This window comes from Scardinius erythrophthalmus, assembly GCF_964197995.2.
Source record: "Scardinius erythrophthalmus genome assembly, chromosome: 23".
NCBI classification, from domain to species: Eukaryota; Metazoa; Chordata; class Actinopteri; order Cypriniformes; family Leuciscidae; genus Scardinius; species Scardinius erythrophthalmus.
The window spans coordinates 32,779,808-32,793,140 of record NC_138243.1 but is presented as its reverse complement, the minus strand read 5'-3'; positions in this window follow the sequence as shown (position 1 = coordinate 32,793,140).

The following is a 13,333-nucleotide window of genomic DNA, read 5'->3' as shown; positions in this document are numbered from 1 at the left end:
TCAGACTGGTAGCACTTGAACGAACTGTAAGCTGAAACACACACACAGTGTTAAATGCTGTAGCGGGGACCAGTGTCACACACGTGTTTGACAAAATATCTGGCTAAATAAAGTTGGAAAAGTATAAAATCTTACTTACTCAGATATTCAGAGATGAAACAGTAGATCAGACTGGTAGCACTTGAACGAACTGTAAGCTGAAACACACACACAGTGTTAAATGCTGTAGCGGGGAACAGTGTCACACACGTATTTGACAAAATATCTGGCTAAATCAAGTTGGAAAAGTATAAAATCTTACTTGCTCAGATAGTCAGATATGAAACAGTAGATCAGACTGGTAGCACTTGAACGAACTGTAAGCTGAAACACACACACACAGTGTTAAATGCTGTAGCGGGGACCAGTGTCACACACGTATTTGACAAAATATCTGGCTAAATCAAGTTGGAAAAGTATAAAATCTTACTTGCTCAGATATTCGGAGATGACACAGTAGATCAGACTGGTAGCACTTGAACGAACTGTAAGCTGAAACACACACACACACACACAGTCTTAAATGCTGTAGCGGGGACCAGTGTCAGTATTTGACAAAATATCTGGCTAAATCAAGTTGGAAAAGTATAAAATCTTACTTGAACGATCTGTAAGCTAAAACACACACACAGTTTTAAATGCTGTAGCGGGGACCAGTGTCAGTATTTGACAAAATATCTGGCTAAATCAAGTTGGAAAAGTATAAAATCTTACTTGAACGAACTGTAAGCTAAAACACACACACAGCGTTAAATGCTGTAGCGGGGACCAGTGTCAGTATTTGACTAAATATCTGGCTAAAAAAAGTTGGAAAAGTATAAAAACTTACTTGCTCAGATATTCGGAGATGAAACAGTAGATCAGACTGGTAGCACTTGAACGAACTGTAAGCTGAAACACACACACACACACACACAGTGTTAAATGCTGTAGCGGGGAACAGTGTCACACACGTATTTGACAAAATATCTGGCTAAATCAAGTTGGAAAAGTATAAAATCTTACTTGCTCAGATAGTCAGATATGAAACAGTAGATCAGACTGGTAGCACTTGAACGAACTGTAAGCTGAAACACACACACACAGTGTTAAATGCTGTAGCGGGGACCAGTGTCACACACGTATTTGACAAAATATCTGGCTAAATCGAGTTGGAAAAGTATAAAATCTTACTTGCTCAGATATTCGGAGATGAAACAGTAGATCAGACTCGTAGCACTTGAATGAACTGTAAGCTGAAACACACACACACACAGTGTTAAATGCTGTAGCGGGGACCAGTGTCAGTATTTGACAAAATATCTGGCTAAATCAAGTTGGAAAAGTATAAAATCTTACTTGAACGAACTGTAAGCTAAAACACACAGTTTTAAATGCTGTAGCGGGGACCAGTGTCAGTATTTGACAAAATATCTGGCTAAATCAAGTTGGAAAAGTATAAAATCTTACTAGCTCAGATATTCAGAGATGAAACAGTAGATCAGACTGGTAGCACTTGAACGAACTGTAAGCTGAAACACACACAGTGTTAAATGCTGTAGTGGGGACCAGTGTCACACACGTGTTTGACAAAATATCTGGCTAAATCAAGTTGGAACAGTATAAAATCTTACTTGCTCAAATATTCGGAGATGAAACAGTAGATCAGACTGGTCGTACTTGAACGAACTGTAAGCTGAAACACACACACACACACACACACAGTGTTAAATGCTGTAGCGGGGACCAGTGTCGCACGTGTTTGACAAAATATCTGGCTAAATCAAGTTGGAAAAGTATAAAATCTTACTTGCTCAGATATTCGGAGATGAAACAGTAGATCAGACTGGTAGCACTTGAACGAACTGTAAGCTGAAACACACACACAGACACACAGTGTTAAATGCTGTAGTGGGGACCAGTGTCAGTATTTGACAAAATATCTGGCTAAATCAAGTTGGAAAAGTATAAAATCTTACTTGAACGAACTGTAAGCTAAAACACACACAGTTTTAAATGCTGTAGCGGGGACCAGTGTCAGTATTTGACAAAATATCTGGCTAAATCAAGTTGGTAAAGTATAAAATCTTACTTGAACGAACTGTAAGCTAAAACACACACACAGTGTTAAATGCTGTAGCGGGGACCAGTGTCAGTATTTGACAAAATATCTGGCTAAATCAAGTTGGAAAAGTATAAAATCTTACTTGCTCAGATATTCGGAGATGAAACAGTAGATCAGACTGGTAGCACTTGAACGAACTGTAAGCTGAAACACACACACAGTGTTAAATGCTGTAGCGAGGACCAGTGTCAGTATTTGACAATATCTGGCTAAATCAAGTTGGAAAAGTATAAAATCTTACTTGCTCAGATATTCGGAGATGAAACAGTAGATCAGACTGGTAGCACTTAAATGAACTGTAAGCTGAAACACACACACACACACACACACACAGTGTTAAATGCTGTAGCGGGGACCAGTGTCAGTATTTGACAAAATATCTGGCTAAATCAAGTTGGAAAAGTATAAAATCTTACTTGCTCAGATATTCGGAGATGAAACAGTAGATCAGACTGGTAGCACTTGAACGAACTGTAAGCTGAAACACACACACACACACACAGTGTTAAATGCTGTAGCGGGGACCAGTGTCACACACGTGTTTGACAAAATATCTGGCTAAATCAAGTTGGAAAAGTATAAAATCTTACTTACTCAGATATTCAGAGATGAAACAGTAGATCAGACTGGTAGCACTTGAACGAACTGTAAGCTGAAACACACACACAGTGTTAAATGCTGTAGCGGGGACCAGTGTCAGTATTTGACAAAATATCTGGCTAAATCAAGTTGGAAAAGTATAAAATCTTACTTGCTCAGATATTCGGAGATGAAACAGTAGATCAGACTGGTAGCACTTGAACGAACTGTAAGCTGAAACACACACACAGTGTTAAATGCTGTAGCGGGGACCAGTGTCAGTATTTGACAATATCTGGCTAAATAAAGTTGGAAAAGTATAAAATCTTACTTGCTCATATTCGGAGATGAAACCGTAGATCAGACTGGTAGCACTTGAACGAACTGTAAGCTGAAACACACACACACACACAGTGTTAAATGCTGTAGCGGAGACCAGTGTCACACACGTGTTTGACAAAATATCTGGCTAAATCAAGTTGGAAAAGTATAAAATCTTACTTGCTCAGATATTCAGAGATGAAACAGTAGATCAGACTGGTAGCACTTGAACGAACTGTAAGCTGAAACACACACACACACACAGTGTTAAATGCTGTAGCGGAGACCAGTGTCACACACGTGTTTGACAAAATATCTGGCTAAATCAAGTTGGAAAAGTATAAAATCTTACTTGCTCAGATAGTCGGAGATGAAACAGTAGATCAGACTGGTAGCACTTGAACGAACTGTAAGCTGAAACACACACACAGTGTTAAATGCTGTAGCGGGGACCAGTGTCAGTATTTGACAAAATATCTGGCTAAATAAAGTTGGAAAAGTATCAAATCTTACTTGCTCAGATATTCGGAGATGAAACAGTAGATCAGACTGGTAGCACTTGAACGAACTGTAAGCTGAAACACACACTCACACACAGTGTTAAATGCTGTAGCGGGGACCAGTGTCACACACGTGTTTTCCAACTTGATTTAGCCAGATATTTTGTCAAACACGTGTGTGACACTGGTCCCCGCTACAGCATTTAACACTGTGTGTGTTTCAGCTTACAGTTCGTTCAAGTGCTACCAGTCTGATCTACTGTTTCATCTCTGAATATCTGAGTAAGTAAGATTTTATACTTTTCCAACTTGATTTAGCCAGATATTTTGTCAAAGTATAAAATCTTACTTACTCAGATATTCAGAGATGAAACAGTAGATCAGACTGGTAGCACTTGAACGAACTGTAAGCTGAAACACACACACAGTGTTAAATGCTGTAGCGGGGACCAGTGTCAGTATTTGACAAAATATCTGGCTAAATCAAGTTGGAAAAGTATAAAATCTTACTTGAACGAACTGTAAGCTAAAACACACACACAGTTTTAAATGCTGTAGCGGGGACCAGTGTCAGTATTTGACAAAATATCTGGCTAAATCAAGTTGGAAAAGTATAAAATCTTACTTGAACGAACTGTAAGCTAAAACACACACACAGCGTTAAATGCTGTAGCGGGGACCAGTGTCAGTATTTGACTAAATATCTGGCTAAATCAAGTTGGAAAAGTATAAAATCTTACTTGCTCAGATATTCGGAGATGAAACAGTAGATCAGACTGGTAGCACTTGAACGAACTGTAAGCTGAAACACACACACAGTGTTAAATGCTGTAGCGGGGACCAGTGTCACACACGTGTTTGACAAAATATCTGGCTAAATAAAGTTGGAAAAGTATAAAATCTTACTTACTCAGATATTCAGAGATGAAACAGTAGATCAGACTGGTAGCACTTGAACGAACTGTAAGCTGAAACACACACACAGTGTTAAATGCTGTAGCGGGGAACAGTGTCACACACGTATTTGACAAAATATCTGGCTAAATCAAGTTGGAAAAGTATAAAATCTTACTTGCTCAGATAGTCAGATATGAAACAGTAGATCAGACTGGTAGCACTTGAACGAACTGTAAGCTGAAACACACACACACAGTGTTAAATGCTGTAGCGGGGACCAGTGTCACACACGTATTTGACAAAATATCTGGCTAAATCAAGTTGGAAAAGTATAAAATCTTACTTGCTCAGATATTCGGAGATGACACAGTAGATCAGACTGGTAGCACTTGAACGAACTGTAAGCTGAAACACACACACACACACACAGTCTTAAATGCTGTAGCGGGGACCAGTGTCAGTATTTGACAAAATATCTGGCTAAATCAAGTTGGAAAAGTATAAAATCTTACTTGAACGATCTGTAAGCTAAAACACACACACAGTTTTAAATGCTGTAGCGGGGACCAGTGTCAGTATTTGACAAAATATCTGGCTAAATCAAGTTGGAAAAGTATAAAATCTTACTTGAACGAACTGTAAGCTAAAACACACACACAGCGTTAAATGCTGTAGCGGGGACCAGTGTCAGTATTTGACTAAATATCTGGCTAAAAAAAGTTGGAAAAGTATAAAAACTTACTTGCTCAGATATTCGGAGATGAAACAGTAGATCAGACTGGTAGCACTTGAACGAACTGTAAGCTGAAACACACACACACACACACACAGTGTTAAATGCTGTAGCGGGGAACAGTGTCACACACGTATTTGACAAAATATCTGGCTAAATCAAGTTGGAAAAGTATAAAATCTTACTTGCTCAGATAGTCAGATATGAAACAGTAGATCAGACTGGTAGCACTTGAACGAACTGTAAGCTGAAACACACACACACAGTGTTAAATGCTGTAGCGGGGACCAGTGTCACACACGTATTTGACAAAATATCTGGCTAAATCGAGTTGGAAAAGTATAAAATCTTACTTGCTCAGATATTCGGAGATGAAACAGTAGATCAGACTCGTAGCACTTAAATGAACTGTAAGCTGAAACACACACACACACAGTGTTAAATGCTGTAGCGGGGACCAGTGTCAGTATTTGACAAAATATCTGGCTAAATCAAGTTGGAAAAGTATAAAATCTTACTTGAACGAACTGTAAGCTAAAACACACAGTTTTAAATGCTGTAGCGGGGACCAGTGTCAGTATTTGACAAAATATCTGGCTAAATCAAGTTGGAAAAGTATAAAATCTTACTTGCTCAGATATTCAGAGATGAAACAGTAGATCAGACTGGTAGCACTTGAACGAACTGTAAGCTGAAACACACACAGTGTTAAATGCTGTAGTGGGGACCAGTGTCACACACGTGTTTGACAAAATATCTGGCTAAATCAAGTTGGAACAGTATAAAATCTTACTTGCTCAAATATTCGGAGATGAAACAGTAGATCAGACTGGTCGTACTTGAACGAACTGTAAGCTGAAACACACACACACACACACACACAGTGTTAAATGCTGTAGCGGGGACCAGTGTCGCACGTGTTTGACAAAATATCTGGCTAAATCAAGTTGGAAAAGTATAAAATCTTACTTGCTCAGATATTCGGAGATGAAACAGTAGATCAGACTGGTAGCACTTGAACGAACTGTAAGCTGAAACACACACACAGACACACAGTGTTAAATGCTGTAGTGGGGACCAGTGTCAGTATTTGACAAAATATCTGGCTAAATCAAGTTGGAAAAGTATAAAATCTTACTTGAACGAACTGTAAGCTAAAACACACACAGTTTTAAATGCTGTAGCGGGGACCAGTGTCAGTATTTGACAAAATATCTGGCTAAATCAAGTTGGTAAAGTATAAAATCTTACTTGAACGAACTGTAAGCTAAAACACACACACAGTGTTAAATGCTGTAGCGGGGACCAGTGTCAGTATTTGACAAAATATCTGGCTAAATCAAGTTGGAAAAGTATAAAATCTTACTTGCTCAGATATTCGGAGATGAAACAGTAGATCAGACTGGTAGCACTTGAACGAACTGTAAGCTGAAACACACACACAGTGTTAAATGCTGTAGCGAGGACCAGTGTCAGTATTTGACAATATCTGGCTAAATCAAGTTGGAAAAGTATAAAATCTTACTTGCTCAGATATTCGGAGATGAAACAGTAGATCAGACTGGTAGCACTTAAATGAACTGTAAGCTGAAACACACACACACAGTGTTAAATGCTGTAGCGGGGACCAGTGTCAGTATTTGACAAAATATCTGGCTAAATCAAGTTGGAAAAGTATAAAATCTTACTTGCTCAGATATTCGGAGATGAAACAGTAGATCAGACTGGTAGCACTTGAACGAACTGTAAGCTGAAACACACACACACACACACAGTGTTAAATGCTGTAGCGGGGACCAGTGTCACACACGTGTTTGACAAAATATCTGGCTAAATCAAGTTGGAAAAGTATAAAATCTTACTTACTCAGATATTCAGAGATGAAACAGTAGATCAGACTGGTAGCACTTGAACGAACTGTAAGCTGAAACACACACACAGTGTTAAATGCTGTAGCGGGGACCAGTGTCAGTATTTGACAAAATATCTGGCTAAATCAAGTTGGAAAAGTATAAAATCTTACTTGCTCAGATATTCGGAGATGAAACAGTAGATCAGACTGGTAGCACTTGAACGAACTGTAAGCTGAAACACACACACAGTGTTAAATGCTGTAGCGGGGACCAGTGTCAGTATTTGACAATATCTGGCTAAATAAAGTTGGAAAAGTATAAAATCTTACTTGCTCATATTCGGAGATGAAACCGTAGATCAGACTGGTAGCACTTGAACGAACTGTAAGCTGAAACACACACACACACACAGTGTTAAATGCTGTAGCGGAGACCAGTGTCACACACGTGTTTGACAAAATATCTGGCTAAATCAAGTTGGAAAAGTATAAAATCTTACTTACTCAGATATTCAGAGATGAAACAGTAGATCAGACTGGTAGCACTTGAACGAACTGTAAGCTGAAACACACACACACACACAGTGTTAAATGCTGTAGCGGAGACCAGTGTCACACACGTGTTTGACAAAATATCTGGCTAAATCAAGTTGAAAAAGTATAAAATCTTACTTGCTCAGATAGTCGGAGATGAAACAGTAGATCAGACTGGTAGCACTTGAACGAACTGTAAGCTGAAACACACACACAGTGTTAAATGCTGTAGCGGGGACCAGTGTCAGTATTTGACAAAATATCTGGCTAAATAAAGTTGGAAAAGTATCAAATCTTACTTGCTCAGATATTCGGAGATGAAACAGTAGATCAGACTGGTAGCACTTGAACGAACTGTAAGCTGAAACACACACTCACACACAGTGTTAAATGCTGTAGCGGGGACCAGTGTCACACACGTGTTTTCCAACTTGATTTAGCCAGATATTTTGTCAAACACGTGTGTGACACTGGTCCCCGCTACAGCATTTAACACTGTGTGTGTGTTTCAGCTTACAGTTCGTTCAAGTGCTACCAGTCTGATCTACTGTTTCATCTCTGAATATCTGAGTAAGTAAGATTTTATACTTTTCCAACTTGATTTAGCCAGATATTTTGTCAAAGTATAAAATCTTACTTACTCAGATATTCAGAGATGAAACAGTAGATCAGACTGGTAGCACTTGAACGAACTGTAAGCTGAAACACACACACAGTGTTAAATGCTGTAGCGGGGACCAGTGTCAGTATTTGACAAAATATCTGGCTAAATCAAGTTGGAAAAGTATAAAATCTTACTTGCTCAGATATTCGGAGATGAAACAGTAGATCAGACTCGTAGCACTTGAATGAACTGTAAGCTGAAACACACACACACACACAGTGTTAAATGCTGTAGCGGGGACCAGTGTCAGTATTTGACAAAATATCTGGCTAAATCAAGTTGGAAAAGTATAAAATCTTACTTGAACGAACTGTAAGCTAAAACACACAGTTTTAAATGCTGTAGCGGGGACCAGTGTCAGTATTTGACAAAATATCTGGCTAAATCAAGTTGGAAAAGTATAAAATCTTACTTGCTCAGATATTCAGAGATGAAACAGTAGATCAGACTGGTAGCACTTGAACGAACTGTAAGCTGAAACACACACAGTGTTAAATGCTGTAGTGGGGACCAGTGTCACACACGTGTTTGACAAAATATCTGGCTAAATCAAGTTGGAACAGTATAAAATCTTACTTGCTCAAATATTCGGAGATGAAACAGTAGATCAGACTGGTCGTACTTGAACGAACTGTAAGCTGAAACACACACACACACACACACACACACAGTGTTAAATGCTGTAGCGGGGACCAGTGTCGCACGTGTTTGACAAAATATCTGGCTAAATCAAGTTGGAAAAGTATAAAATCTTACTTGCTCAGATATTCGGAGATGAAACAGTAGATCAGACTGGTAGCACTTGAACGAACTGTAAGCTGAAACACACACACAGACACACAGTGTTAAATGCTGTAGTGGGGACCAGTGTCAGTATTTGACAAAATATCTGGCTAAATCAAGTTGGAAAAGTATAAAATCTTACTTGAACGAACTGTAAGCTAAAACACACACAGTTTTAAATGCTGTAGCGGGGACCAGTGTCAGTATTTGACAAAATATCTGGCTAAATCAAGTTGGTAAAGTATAAAATCTTACTTGAACGAACTGTAAGCTAAAACACACACACAGTGTTAAATGCTGTAGCGGGGACCAGTGTCAGTATTTGACAAAATATCTGGCTAAATCAAGTTGGAAAAGTATAAAATCTTACTTGCTCAGATATTCGGAGATGAAACAGTAGATCAGACTGGTAGCACTTGAACGAACTGTAAGCTGAAACACACACACAGTGTTAAATGCTGTAGCGAGGACCAGTGTCAGTATTTGACAATATCTGGCTAAATCAAGTTGGAAAAGTATAAAATCTTACTTGCTCAGATATTCGGAGATGAAACAGTAGATCAGACTGGTAGCACTTGAATGAACTGTAAGCTGAAACACACACACACACACACACACACACAGTGTTAAATGCTGTAGCGGGGACCAGTGTCAGTATTTGACAAAATATCTGGCTAAATCAAGTTGGAAAAGTATAAAATCTTACTTGCTCAGATATTCAGAGATGAAACAGTAGATCAGACTGGTAGCACTTGAACGAACTGTAAGCTGAAACACACACACACACACACAGTGTTAAATGCTGTAGCGGGGACCAGTGTCACACACGTGTTTGACAAAATATCTGGCTAAATCAAGTTGGAAAAGTATAAAATCTTACTTGCTCAGATATTCGGAGATGAAACAGTAGATCAGACTGGTAGCACTTGAACGAACTGTAAGCTGAAACACACACACACACACAGTGTTAAATGCTGTAGCGGGGACCAGTGTCAGTATTTGACAAAATATCTGGCTAAATCAAGTTGGAAAAGTATAAAATCTTACTTGCTCAGATATTCGGAGATGAAACAGTAGATCAGACTGGTAGCACTTGAACGAACTGTAAGCTGAAACACACACACACACACTGTTAAATGCTGTAGCGGGGACCAGTGTCACACACGTGTTTGACAAAATATCTGGCTAAATCAAGTTGGAAAAGTATAAAATCTTACTTACTCAGATATTCAGAGATGAAACAGTAGATCAGACTGGTAGCACTTGAACGAACTGTAAGCTGAAACACACACACAGTGTTAAATGCTGTAGCGGGGACCAGTGTCAGTATTTGACAAAATATCTGGCTAAATCAAGTTGGAAAAGTATAAAATCTTACTTGCTCAGATATTCGGAGATGAAACAGTAGATCAGACTGGTAGCACTTGAACGAACTGTAAGCTGAAACACACACACAGTGTTAAATGCTGTAGCGGGGACCAGTGTCAGTATTTGACAAAATATCTGGCAAAATCAAGTTGGAAAAGTATAAAATCTTACTTGCTCAGATATTCGGAGATGAAACAGTAGATCAGACTGGTAGCACTTGAACGAACTGTAAGCTGAAACACACACACAGTGTTAAATGCTGTAGCGGGGACCAGTGTCAGTATTTGACAAAATATCTGGCTAAATCAAGTTGGAAAAGTATAAAATCTTACTTACTCAGATATTCGGAGATGAAACAGTAGATCAGACTGGTAGCACTTGAACGAACTGTAAGCTGAAACACACACACAGTGTTAAATGCTGTAGCGGGGACCAGTGTCAGTATTTGACAAAATATCTGGCTAAATCAAGTTGGAAAAGTATAAAATCTTACTTGCTCAGATATTCGGAGATGAAACAGTAGATCAGACTGGTAGCACTTGAACGAACTGTAAGCTGAAACACACACACAGTGTTAAATGCTGTAGCGGGGACCAGTGTCAGTATTTGACAATATCTGGCTAAATAAAGTTGGAAAAGTATAAAATCTTACTTGCTCATATTCGGAGATGAAACCGTAGATCAGACTGGTAGCACTTGAACGAACTGTAAGCTGAAACACACACACACACACAGTGTTAAATGCTGTAGCGGAGACCAGTGTCACACACGTGTTTGACAAAATATCTGGCTAAATCAAGTTGGAAAAGTATAAAATCTTACTTACTCAGATATTCAGAGATGAAACAGTAGATCAGACTGGTAGCACTTGAACGAACTGTAAGCTGAAACACACACACACACACAGTGTTAAATGCTGTAGCGGAGACCAGTGTCACACACGTGTTTGACAAAATATCTGGCTAAATCAAGTTGGAAAAGTATAAAATCTTACTTGCTCAGATAGTCGGAGATGAAACAGTAGATCAGACTGGTAGCACTTGAACGAACTGTAAGCTGAAACACACACACAGTGTTAAATGCTGTAGCGGGGACCAGTGTCAGTATTTGACAAAATATCTGGCTAAATAAAGTTGGAAAAGTATCAAATCTTACTTGCTCAGATATTCGGAGATGAAACAGTAGATCAGACTGGTAGCACTTGAACGAACTGTAAGCTGAAACACACACTCACACACAGTGTTAAATGCTGTAGCGGGGACCAGTGTCACACACGTGTTTTCCAACTTGATTTAGCCAGATATTTTGTCAAACACGTGTGTGACACTGGTCCCCGCTACAGCATTTAACACTGTGTGTGTGTTTCAGCTTACAGTTCGTTCAAGTGCTACCAGTCTGATCTACTGTTTCATCTCTGAATATCTGAGTAAGTAAGATTTTATACTTTTCCAACTTGATTTAGCCAGATATTTTGTCAAAGTATAAAATCTTACTTACTCAGATATTCAGAGATGAAACAGTAGATCAGACTGGTAGCACTTGAACGAACTGTAAGCTGAAACACACACAGTGTTAAATGCTGTAGCGGGGACCAGTGTCAGTATTTGACAAAATATCTGGCTAAATCAAGTTGGAAAAGTATAAAATCTTACTTGAACGAACTGTAAGCTAAAACACACACACAGTTTTAAATGCTGTAGCGGGGACCAGTGTCAGTATTTGACAAAATATCTGGCTAAATCAAGTTGGAAAAGTATAAAATCTTACTTGAACAAACTGTAAGCTAAAACACACACACAGTGTTAAATGCTGTAGCAGGGACCAGTGTCAGTATTTGACAGAATATCTGGCTAAATAAAGTTGGAAAAGTATAAAATCTTACTTACTCAGATATTCGGAGATGAAACAGTAGATCAGACTGGTAGCACTTGAACGAACTGTAAGCTGAAACACACACACACACAGTGTTAAATGCTGTAGCGGGGACCAGTGTCACACACGTATTTGACAAAATATCTGGCTAAATCAAGTTGGAAAATTATAAAAACTTACTTGCTCAGATATTCGGAGATGAAACAGTAGATCAGACTGGTAGCACTTGAACGAACTGTAAGCTGAAACACACACACACACAGTGTTAAATGCTGTAGCGGGGACCAGTGTCAGTATTTGACAAAATATCTGGCTAAATCGAGTTGGAAAAGTATAAAATCTTACTTTACTCAGATATTCGGAGATGAAACAGTAGATCAGACTGGTAGCACTTGAACGAACTGTAAGCTGAAACACACACACACACAGTGTTAAATGCTGTAGTGGGGACCAGTGTCAGTATTTGACAAAGTATCTTGCTAAATCAAGTTGGAAAAGTATAAAATCTTACTTGCTCAGATATTCGGAGATGAAACAGTAGATCAGACTGGTAGCACTTGAACGAACTGTAAGCTGAAACACACACACAGACACACAGTGTTAAATGCTGTAGTGGGGACCAGTGTCAGTATTTGACAAAATATCTGGCTAAATCAAGTTGGAAAAGTATAAAATCTTACTTGAACGAACTGTAAGCTAAAACACACACAGTTTTAAATGCTGTAGCGGGGACCAGTGTCAGTATTTGACAAAATATCTGGCTAAATCAAGTTGGTAAAGTATAAAATCTTACTTGAACGAACTGTAAGCTAAAACACACACACAGTGTTAAATGCTGTAGCGGGGACCAGTGTCAGTATTTGACAAAATATCTGGCTAAATCAAGTTGGAAAAGTATAAAATCTTACTTGCTCAGATATTCGGAGATGAAACAGTAGATCAGACTGGTAGCACTTGAACGAACTGTAAGCTGAAACACACACACAGTGTTAAATGCTGTAGCGAGGACCAGTGTCAGTATTTGACAATATCTGGCTAAATCAAGTTGGAAAAGTATAAAATCTTACTTGCTCAGATATTCGGAGAT